The 9531-nt window shown below is 54.6% G+C and overlaps 1 pseudogene; it reads left to right on the forward strand.

Moving 5' to 3' along the window:
- The first annotated feature begins 1545 nt into the window (after nt 1-1545).
- Nucleotides 1546-3388, forward strand: LOC125106835 (translation initiation factor IF-2-like; annotated as a pseudogene).
- Nucleotides 3389-9531: the final 6143 nt, after the last annotated feature.

Genomic DNA, 9531 nt, shown 5'->3' on the forward strand with positions numbered 1-9531 from the left:
GCAGGGACTGGCCCAGGACAAATGAGGGGTACAGAGTACAAGGAGCAAGGCTCCTCTCCAGTCATGGCCAGCCCCAACTCCCCCCCCATGAGGTTCACATTGGGGGTGAGAGCCCTTCAGATCCTTGAGAATAGCTACCCACCCTGTCCCATGTGGCGACATGAACTTGGGCACCCCCAAACAGGTGGAGGCATGTACACCTGCACGTACACACACACACACACACACACACACACACACACACAAATACCACTCAGACTGCCCAGATGTGGATCAGATGGGGAGAACATCCTGGGACTGAGGTGGGTGACAAGGAGGCAAGGAAAAAGAGGTCAGAGACAGTTGAGCCGAGGGACAGGGGCATCAGGACCCCTGGCAAGAACCCAGATCCATAGCATGGGGAGGGGAGACAGGCCAGATTGATGGTCAGGGGGTTCCCCAAGGGGCCCGGGGGGGTTGCCAGGGCACTGGCAGAAGAAAGGGTCTGGGTTCTGGTGTCCATCACCATCCTGGGCCACTGGAAGTAGGAAGAGATAACCCCCCCCCCATGCCCAAGTCCAGACGGGACTACAGCACAAAGGGCCTCAGTTTACTCTTCCGTCAACTGGGCTGCAGAGATGGCATGTCCCTAGGGTCCCACCAACTTGTGGAAAAGTCTGTTGGTCTTGGATCTCCATCCCCGTCTCACTGTGCTCCCAGTCCTGGGAAAATGCTTTGTACTCCCTCGAGGTCCTTCTGAGCACAGGACAGCCTGGGGCTTGGCCGCCTGATGGCCAGGCTTGGCAGAATGTGGCAGAGCACTGAACCGCCGCTCTGGGGACCAAGGTCAGGAACCACCCCCGCATACTGATGCAGCCTCAGGGTCCCCGTTTGGAAGAGGTTCCAGGGTCCGTGCTCTGGTCAGGGTGAGGAGGCCTTAGGAAGGAACGAAGCACACGACAGGAGAGGGAAACGGGGAGAAGGGAGGCTTCTGAGCTTTCTTACATCACCCCCAGAGCTCCCAGATCCTGCTCCTGGGAGAGACCCAGAGACACACAGAGGAGGCAGAGACAAGAGAATGAACACAAGAGAGGGAACCAGGAGAAGTCATAGACTTTCTTCAACTGGGTTGGAAACAATACCGCATCATTTTGCCCTATTCTAGTCCTTAGAGCGCCGTCACACAGGCCATCCCCCCTGGAGGGCAGAGAATTCCACAGGGATGTGTGACCAGGATTCGGGAATGCCAAGAACCACTGTGGGGACTGCCCAGCACATGGGTGCAGGTGAGGCCCTGGGACCTGAGCCTAAACCTAATGGGAGTCCCTCCCTGGAAGTCTGTGTCACGAGAGGACACGGTCAGAATCCGTTCACTGCAACCTTCCCACAGGGGCTGGGACATAGGCGGGAGGAGGGTGGCTTTGCCTGGACCCCAGAGCAGATCCAGGGCCCTCTGAGCTGTGTTCTATGCCCCGACCAGCTCCCCACTCATCCTTGCATTCCCACGTGTGCGTACCAGCCTCCTGTGAGAGTAGGTACAGAACATATTTGGAGGTCCTACCCCTGATGGCGTCCCTAGAAGTAGAAGCCGGAAGCCCCCACTGTGCAGGTGGGGAGCCTGGGGAGGCCCTGAAAGGCACACGGTCTGTCCAGGTTCATAGCCCTGGGCACGAGCAGGAACCCAGTCCGAACCCAGCTCTGTGTCCTCACCGTGGGGACACTGGCTGCCCTCAGGCCTCGCAGGTGCTGTGGGTGGGCTGTGTGGGTGTCACTGTATGGATGGGGCATGGAGTAGAGGGTGAGCATTGAGCACCTGGGGGAGGGGGACCCTCGGGGGGGCTCTTGTGTGAGGAGGAAGTGGTTGGTAAGCAGACCCCAGGCAGTGGTGACCTCACTTTCCTCACAACAGAGCCCTACAGAATTTGGAACCCAGGTAACCAGGCACCCACATTCCAGAGACAGCCCCCTGCCCAGCTCATTTTGTTGCAGATCTTTGAACAAGCAACATGTTCTTATGTTGCGTCCCTATGTCCAGAGGCTGCAAGCTGAAGAAAGCATGCCCTGCAAACACTTTCCCTCAATGGGGATGTTGTCGTAGGGCTCCCCGATGGCTCTGGCCATTTGGCCAAAAGAAGAGAAAGGTAACACCATGAGGCCCAGAGCCAGCCCCCAGTCCCACATGCTCTGATTCAACTGTGCAGCCCTAGGTCCCCTCCCCATGCTTGTGTGTGTGTGTGTGTGTGTGTGTGTGTGTGTGTGTGTATGGCTCACGTGAGGTGCGCCCACCCTATTCAAGAACAGGCTGACAAGGGGTCAGATGCCCCATGGGTAGTTCGTGTTCATACCCCAGTCAAGGCTGGCTGGGTGGGATGTGGGTGTGGGAGGCTGCTAGTTTCCCCCCAGGGTTTATCCCATGTCCTGCAGGTATGGGTCCCTGTCCCAGGTGTGGTGCTGTGCATGCACTGGTCTGTGTCTGATCTGGGAGCAGCAGGGGGAGTGGGCAGGAAGACAGGATGGCTGGGCAGGGCTCTAATGGTCTGGGCTGGCTACCGGTGTCTGTGCAGAACACCAGCAATGAAGAAACAGGAAGGAGGCTAGTGGACACACACTCCATCTCCCTGACAGAGTGACCATATGAGGCTCTGCAGGAGCAGGGACTGGGGACTCCGTGGGAAGGCCTCTGACACTGCCCAGGTGTCTACACCACCTCGTAGTCCAGGAGCCGGAGCCCATGGAGGCCGAGCCTGAGGGTGAGAAGCCCGGGGCTGGGTGCATGTGGGTGTCTGCGGATGGGTCGGTGCCAGGCCCCAAGGGCAGGAGACCCCAGAGGCTGGTGTGGGGCCCGGAGCCAGAACTGGGCTCAGAGCATGCAGCGGGTGGACTGCAGTCAAGGAGATGTCCCAGTGAGGGTTCCTCCCTGGCTGCAGCTTCTCTGGGAGGCCCTGGGCTGAGCTCTGTCTCTGCAAAGGCACCTGGGAGGCAGGCACATGGGTGAGCTTTTCTGCTCTCACAGCTGCTCCATCGGAGGAGCCAGAGCTGGCCCCACCTGCATCCACAGCTCCTGAGGCGGGGATGGTGCCTGCAGGGACTTCAGCTGGAGACCAGGAGCCAGCAGCTGACCGGGCACCTGCCCACAGCGAGGCTGACTCTGTCCAGGAAGAGCTGGCGTCTGCCCCTGCCCCTGGGCCTCCTGACCCTGTCCCAACCCCTGCCCCTACTCCTACTCCGGTGGGGCTCCCAGAGCCCCATCCAAAGCCCACAGCCCTGCTCCTGGAACCCATTGTTCCATCCCCCGATCTTGACGACCTGCAGGAATGTTTTGTCCCTGACATGTATATTTTTCCTTTCTGCTACATAATGATTGTTATTTTCTTTCCGTGTTCTATATACTATTTATCATTTGTTTTAAAATTACTTGTTTTCAATTAAACGCGTGAGTCTAAGTACATTCCCAATGCTCTCCCACCACACCACAGAACATCGCTGCAGGATATCTCCTTCCCCAAAGGAGACCCTGATCCCAAAGTCCTCCCCGCCCATTTCTCCTCCAACCCAGATGCTCGCAACCCCTGAGCTGCGTTCTCTCTCTGTTCATTCCCTGATCTCGATGTTTCTGTACGTGGAATCACACAACAGGTGCCTTTGTGTCTGCCCACTGGTTTTGAAAGGGGACTTATTTTTTTCTGTTTACTTAACATAGATTTTCCTTCATTCGATATTGACACGCCCGATGGATTACAGATGAGATGTAATCACAGAGGACCCTTTAGGAATTATGGGCACAGTCTCGGGGTGAGACCCCTGTTCCTGCTGGGACACCACAGCCTGACCCCAGACAGGACACGGATGGCTCCTCTGTGGCCCACACAGAAACCACGCAGAAAGCTGGAAGACACACCACAGAGGGCAAACACATCACTCACAACCCAAGACCAGAGAATACTTTCACCTGACTCTGCTCCAAACCAGGCTCCAAGTCACAGGGTCCACAGGGACAGAGACCAAATGCATGCAAGTCCAGGGGGGAGAACAGGCACTTGGGGGTCATGTGTTGGAGATTCAGGAGCTCCCGGGGAAGGACACTGGCAAAGGAAACCCTATGGAGGCAGTGCCAGTCACCCTCAGAGTGTTAGGTGCCAGGTCTGGGGACCGGCAGCCCTGGGGAGAATGTGAAGAACCGGAGGTCCGATGCAGGTCCCCTGGAGAGAAGGGTGACAAGCACCCCTGTCTGGGGAACAGTGAGCAGCACCCATCCCAGGCCGCAGGTGCAGCCCTCACCTAGCCGTTGCTCGGCCTGGGACTCACCCCCGGACACTCTGGTGCGGTTTTTCACAGATGTATCATCAGGAGTGTTCAGCACAGTGGTGGGGGAGAGACGGGGGAATGGAACAGCGCTAATGCCCTGGGAGATGGATGGGATCCTCAGTCCCAGTCCTTATGGTAGAATGTCCTGTAGCTACTGTCCCAGTGTCATCGGGGGCACAGAATCTAGAAAGCCCCTCCTGAGACCCCCTCCTGCCACCCTGCTCCTGGGAACATTCAGAATTGTTGAGGTTGTAGAATGGATCCAGGGTGACAGAGAGCAGAGGACAAGGAAGCTCAGCGCTGAGAGGACAGATGGCTGTGCCCCATGCCACCATCCGGGGCCCGGACTGTGATGCCCTCGGAGCTCACCCTAAATAATGGCTCCTGATGTGTGCACCTGGCTTTGTGGTTTCACTCCCTCCCTCCCTACCTCATTTATTCACTCTCCCATTCATCATCCCCTCTCTCCTTCCCTCCAACCCCCTTCCCCATTGCATCACCAACCCTACCCCCCCTTCCCTTCTTCCTCATCCTCCCTCTCATCCTCCCTCCCTCCCTCTGATACTCCTCCCTTGTTCTCCTCTCTCCCTCTCAACCCTCCTCCTTCCCACCCTACCATCCTCCTTCTCTCCACTTCCTCCCTCCCTCCTTCCCTGACTCCCTTCCATCTCTGCCTCCCTCCTTCCCCTGCCTTCCTCCTTTCTCTCCCTCCCTTTTGTCCCTCTCTATCTCCTTTCCCTCCCTTCCCACCCTCGCTCTCTCATGCCCTCTTGCATTCAGCAGAGGATCTGGGGTCCATGCTCTGTACTGAGCACTGGGGCTTCATCAGTGAGCACCCCCTAACCCACGTGGTCATGTCCACTGTGGGAGGTGACAGGGGGCAGTCCTCAGGGCTGGCAGTGGTGATGAGCACCAGGAATCTGCTCCTGAAAACAGAGGCCCGTTGCACAAAGAAAACAATGGAGAGACCCATGCTTAGCACTTCCTCTAGGAAAATCCAGTCCCCAAAAGTGATGAAAAGTAAATATATCCTAGACTTCATGCACCGTGAGGGCTAATGGCCCCATACTCCCTGATTCCTACAAGCAACAAAGAGTAAATCATCCAGCGTTGACTGGGGGTTTGTGACACAACTTTTCTGACTAAATGACAGTGATTCAGCCCACATCTCCAGGGCCTCCGAGTGTTCCCAGGGTCTCTGCGAGCCTCTGATCCTTCCACCGACCTCCTTGGGAAGCTCTGTCCTGTCATCTTCCTTATCTCCTGCCTTTTCTGTGACCCTTCTGTGGTCTCTCCTCCCCCCACCGGGGCCACCCTCGCCAGGATTTCCTGTGCCCCTTGGCTGGGTGCCCACATCGCACACTGGGCTCCATGAGCCCCATGCTTTGTGCAGGACTGTGTACTCCCTCTGGGGTCACTTGGCATCTCCCTTGCAGTGCCTGCATCTTCCTGCACTGGGTCCTCTCTGACAAGTCTGTGAGGCCAGCCTGTGCCCATGTCACGGCCATGGAAGCACGAGTCCAGAAGGTCCAGATGACCTGTTGCAGTCCCAGCGTGTGGAGCCTGGGCCAGGGGTGGCCTCTGAGCAGGGGAGGAGTTGGGCCCAGGGAGCCTGAGGGGGGATGTGCCACCGTGAGCCCACAGGAGAGTGAGCACCGGGAGGCTTGGCACTCAGCCCTGCTGGGAGACCACGTCCCACACACATGGGATCTGTCCCCAGGGCTGGATATCATTGGGGTATCCATCCTCTCAGGCTGCAGCCTGGCGGTGACTGTTAGGGGAGGAGGCACCGCTGATGCAGGAGAGAGCCCTCAGGCAGAGAGGAGGGGCAGGTGCTCCCCCAGCAGCAGGTGCCCTGGGGCATTGGCAGACAGCAGTGTCTCCAGCAGGGGTTCTCCACACAGGACCCCTCCTCAGGCTCAGCACAAGCTTTCTGGATGGCCTGTGTCCCCAAACACAGAATCTGGCCCACAACCTCCCCTCAAGCCCCGACTCCAAATCCTCCAAATTCTCAGCTCAAGTGCAAAAAGTGGCCAATATTTAGGTGGGGTTAGGCGCACTGAGACATGTGATTTTCTGGCCCACGCTGTAATACTGCTGACATTTTAAAGATCTCAGGGCTTTGATTCAAAACTGGTAGGATGCTAGGGCCACAAACAGCTTTCTGGAAACCTGACTTGGGCCTTACAGCTCTCCCATCCCACCAGCTCTGCTCAGAAACCCTCCAGGCCACAGACCCACAGTCTCGGGTCCTCAGATGGCCCAGACGATGTACCTTCAAGAAGCGATCCAGGTGAGGCAGCCTGACACACTGCAGACTCCTGCGGACTCCAGCAAATCCCCGTCGCAGAAAGTGAGGGTACCACTGAACGAGCTGCCTGAAAACAGCCAGGTCAGGGTCCTAGGAAGGCACCAGAAGCTCAGGAGTAACTGAGTAGCATCTGGAGGTCAGGTAGGGACAGTGGGAATCTTGGGTGGTTTTGCCTGGGGGCAGCTCCTGTTCCACTAAACCCTCAGTGTGATGGCTTCTCTGGGGGACAGGGGAGGGACCATGCCTGGAGGACCCGTGGCTCCACTGTCAGAGGTCGCCAACATGATCCGTGCACAGGTGGGCAACACCGGGCACACCCCGAAGAATTTCTGGAAACGGTAACCATCTCAGTGGCAGCTGACCTGGGAGGTCAACCTTCCAGCTCCCTGAGGTGGGATCGAGCCAGCACACTAGCCAGACATGGGAGAAGGAGAACCAGTTCTTCATTTCAATAGTTTCCGAGTTACCAGTTTGTTCCTGTGGTTAGTAAACTTAGCAAGGTCTTGAAAATGTTCTCCTCATGTCCTCTGCTGGTGAGGTTCTAGAAAATCTCTGGCTTATAGGTAAAATCATCCAGAATTGACCTAGGTTAGCACAGCCATGGTGGGAAGAATATGGAGCTTCCACAAGACACTAACATTAGAACCCCTGTATAATCCCACTACCGGGTAGACATTGCAGGAATGAAGTCAGTTTCTCGAAGTAAGATCAGCACACTCTCACACTATCTCCCCAAGGAGGGGTGGCCACCCATAGCAACAGGGCACCCATGTGGGAAGTCGTAGGCAACCACTCCCCCCGCCCTGCCACCAACCCTGGAGGCAGGTGCTCCCTGGACAAGGGGCGGCCCCAGGGATGGGACATCTCCGCAGCAGCACATCCGATGTCCTGGATACTAGGAGGAGAAGGAGCACAGCACCAGGCCGGTGAGGGTCAGGACACACTACCCCAAATATGGCACCTTGGCAACATAGTAACTGAAAGAATTTTGCATAGAGCAGAAGCTGGAAGGTTCCTCGGATCCCCAGCCATCAGCCCTTCTTCCGTGAAGCAGGTCAGAAAACTCCCATGTGGCACTTGCTCTGCCCAGACCGCAAGGAGGACATGCTTCTCACCAGAATCAAGGAAGAATTTGGGGCCCCAAAGGCTGTAGGAATAAACCTGCTTAATTGAACCTTTATCTTCCTAGTTACCTCTTCATCATTTTCCAGCCCTAGTCCGAACCCCTGTGTCTCTCAGTTCTTCCCACATCCATGGCTTCTTTGTCTGAAAGGTAGAAGAGCTGTGTGCTCCAGTCGCCTCTGCTGGTCTCCATGTTCATATGAGGTTCCCACCAAAAAAAATCAATACGCTTTGCCTGCTTTTCTCCTGTTCATCCCTCTTTGTCAATTTCCAGACCCCACCAGGTGCCTTAAGAGAAGCTGAAGGAAACTGTCCTCTCTTACAGTCCTGTGTGGGAGGTGGTGACGGGGGTGTCAGGAAAACCCATCCCATCTTCTGGACCTTGGTTAAAACTGCCCTCTGCTGGGAAGCAGCACAGAGCTGTGCATGCCTGGGGGAGCCGGGGAGAGGCATGTGGAACATTTGGAAGCTACCTGACCCCCAGCTGGGGGACTTGGCCCTACTGACAAGTTCAGGATGTGATGATGAATATTATCATGGAAGCATCCTGAAATCAGACCTTCCTTACACGAGGCCTCCTTATGGCTGCTTGCTGTAGTTGCTACTGTTGGCTCAGTGACTTTTCTGAGCAATCTTTGTCAAGTCTGTGTTCTTTGCTGTGTGGAGTCACTGGATCCCTATGCTGTTAACTTAGTGGTCAGACAGTGGCTGGGCAGAGAGGTCACCCATGTTTCTGAGCTATGGGCTACAGATCGGAGGTCCCCACAATCTCCTACTCAGGTTCTAATAGTCTGCTCGCAGTCTGTTCTAATAGTGGCTCATGGAACTCAGGGAAACGTGTTACTTACTACCTCACCAGTTCATTAAAAGGACAGAACTCACGACCAGGAAGCTGGAAGCGATGAACAGGGCAAGGTGTGTTGCAGGGGCTTGAAGCTTCCCCGCTCTCTGAGTTAAAGAGGCCTTTACCCACCTCCACTCTGACCTTCCTAACCGATGACCTCCCTCCTTCAGGCTCATCTCTTAACTCAAGTCAAAGACCCGGCTGGCACCAAAATGACCCCTCCAGTAATAACCCCTCCCAGATGCCAGCAGGACCCGTGAGATGGACCCCAAGGCAATGACTGACCAGAACATTAATGCTCTGTGCACGACCTACCAACCTTTGTAATTTATACCCTAATTCTACAAAGTTACGGGACAAAATATCAATACAAAATATCTCTTATTTGTATACACAAGCAATGAATCATCCAAAAAGGAATTTAAGAAAACAATTCCATTTTAGGGAACACCAACATTGACAAAATACTTAGGAATAGAGGTAATCAAGGTGCAAGTCTTGTACAATGGAAAGTACAAAACATTGCTGAGAAAGTAACGAAAACCTCCATCAATCTGAGGACTCCCCATGGTGATGAAAGACATACTATTGGTAAGATGGCAACAGTACACAATGCAATGTGGAGATTCAATGTGTTCCCAAGAAATTTCACAAAGGCCTTTGGGAAGAAATACACAAGCTAATCATAACAGTCATATGGAATTTTAGGGATCAAAAGATAGCCGAAACAGTCTTGAAAAAGAAAATCAAAGGCGAAGGGTCATACTTTCAATGGTTGAATCTTAATACAAAGCAACAGTAACTAAAACATTGTGATCCTGTCCTAAAGGTATGCATAGCCCTTGAAAAGAATACTACATATATGTTAATTAATTGAATTTAAATTTTAAAAATTTTAAATAAATAAAATTTTTAAAAAATTATGCATACAGGGGCACCTGGGTGGCTCAGTGAGTTAAAGCGTCTGCCT

Source organism: Lutra lutra, chromosome 8 (genome assembly GCF_902655055.1).
Source record: "Lutra lutra chromosome 8, mLutLut1.2, whole genome shotgun sequence".
NCBI lineage: Eukaryota > Metazoa > Chordata > Mammalia > Carnivora > Mustelidae > Lutra > Lutra lutra.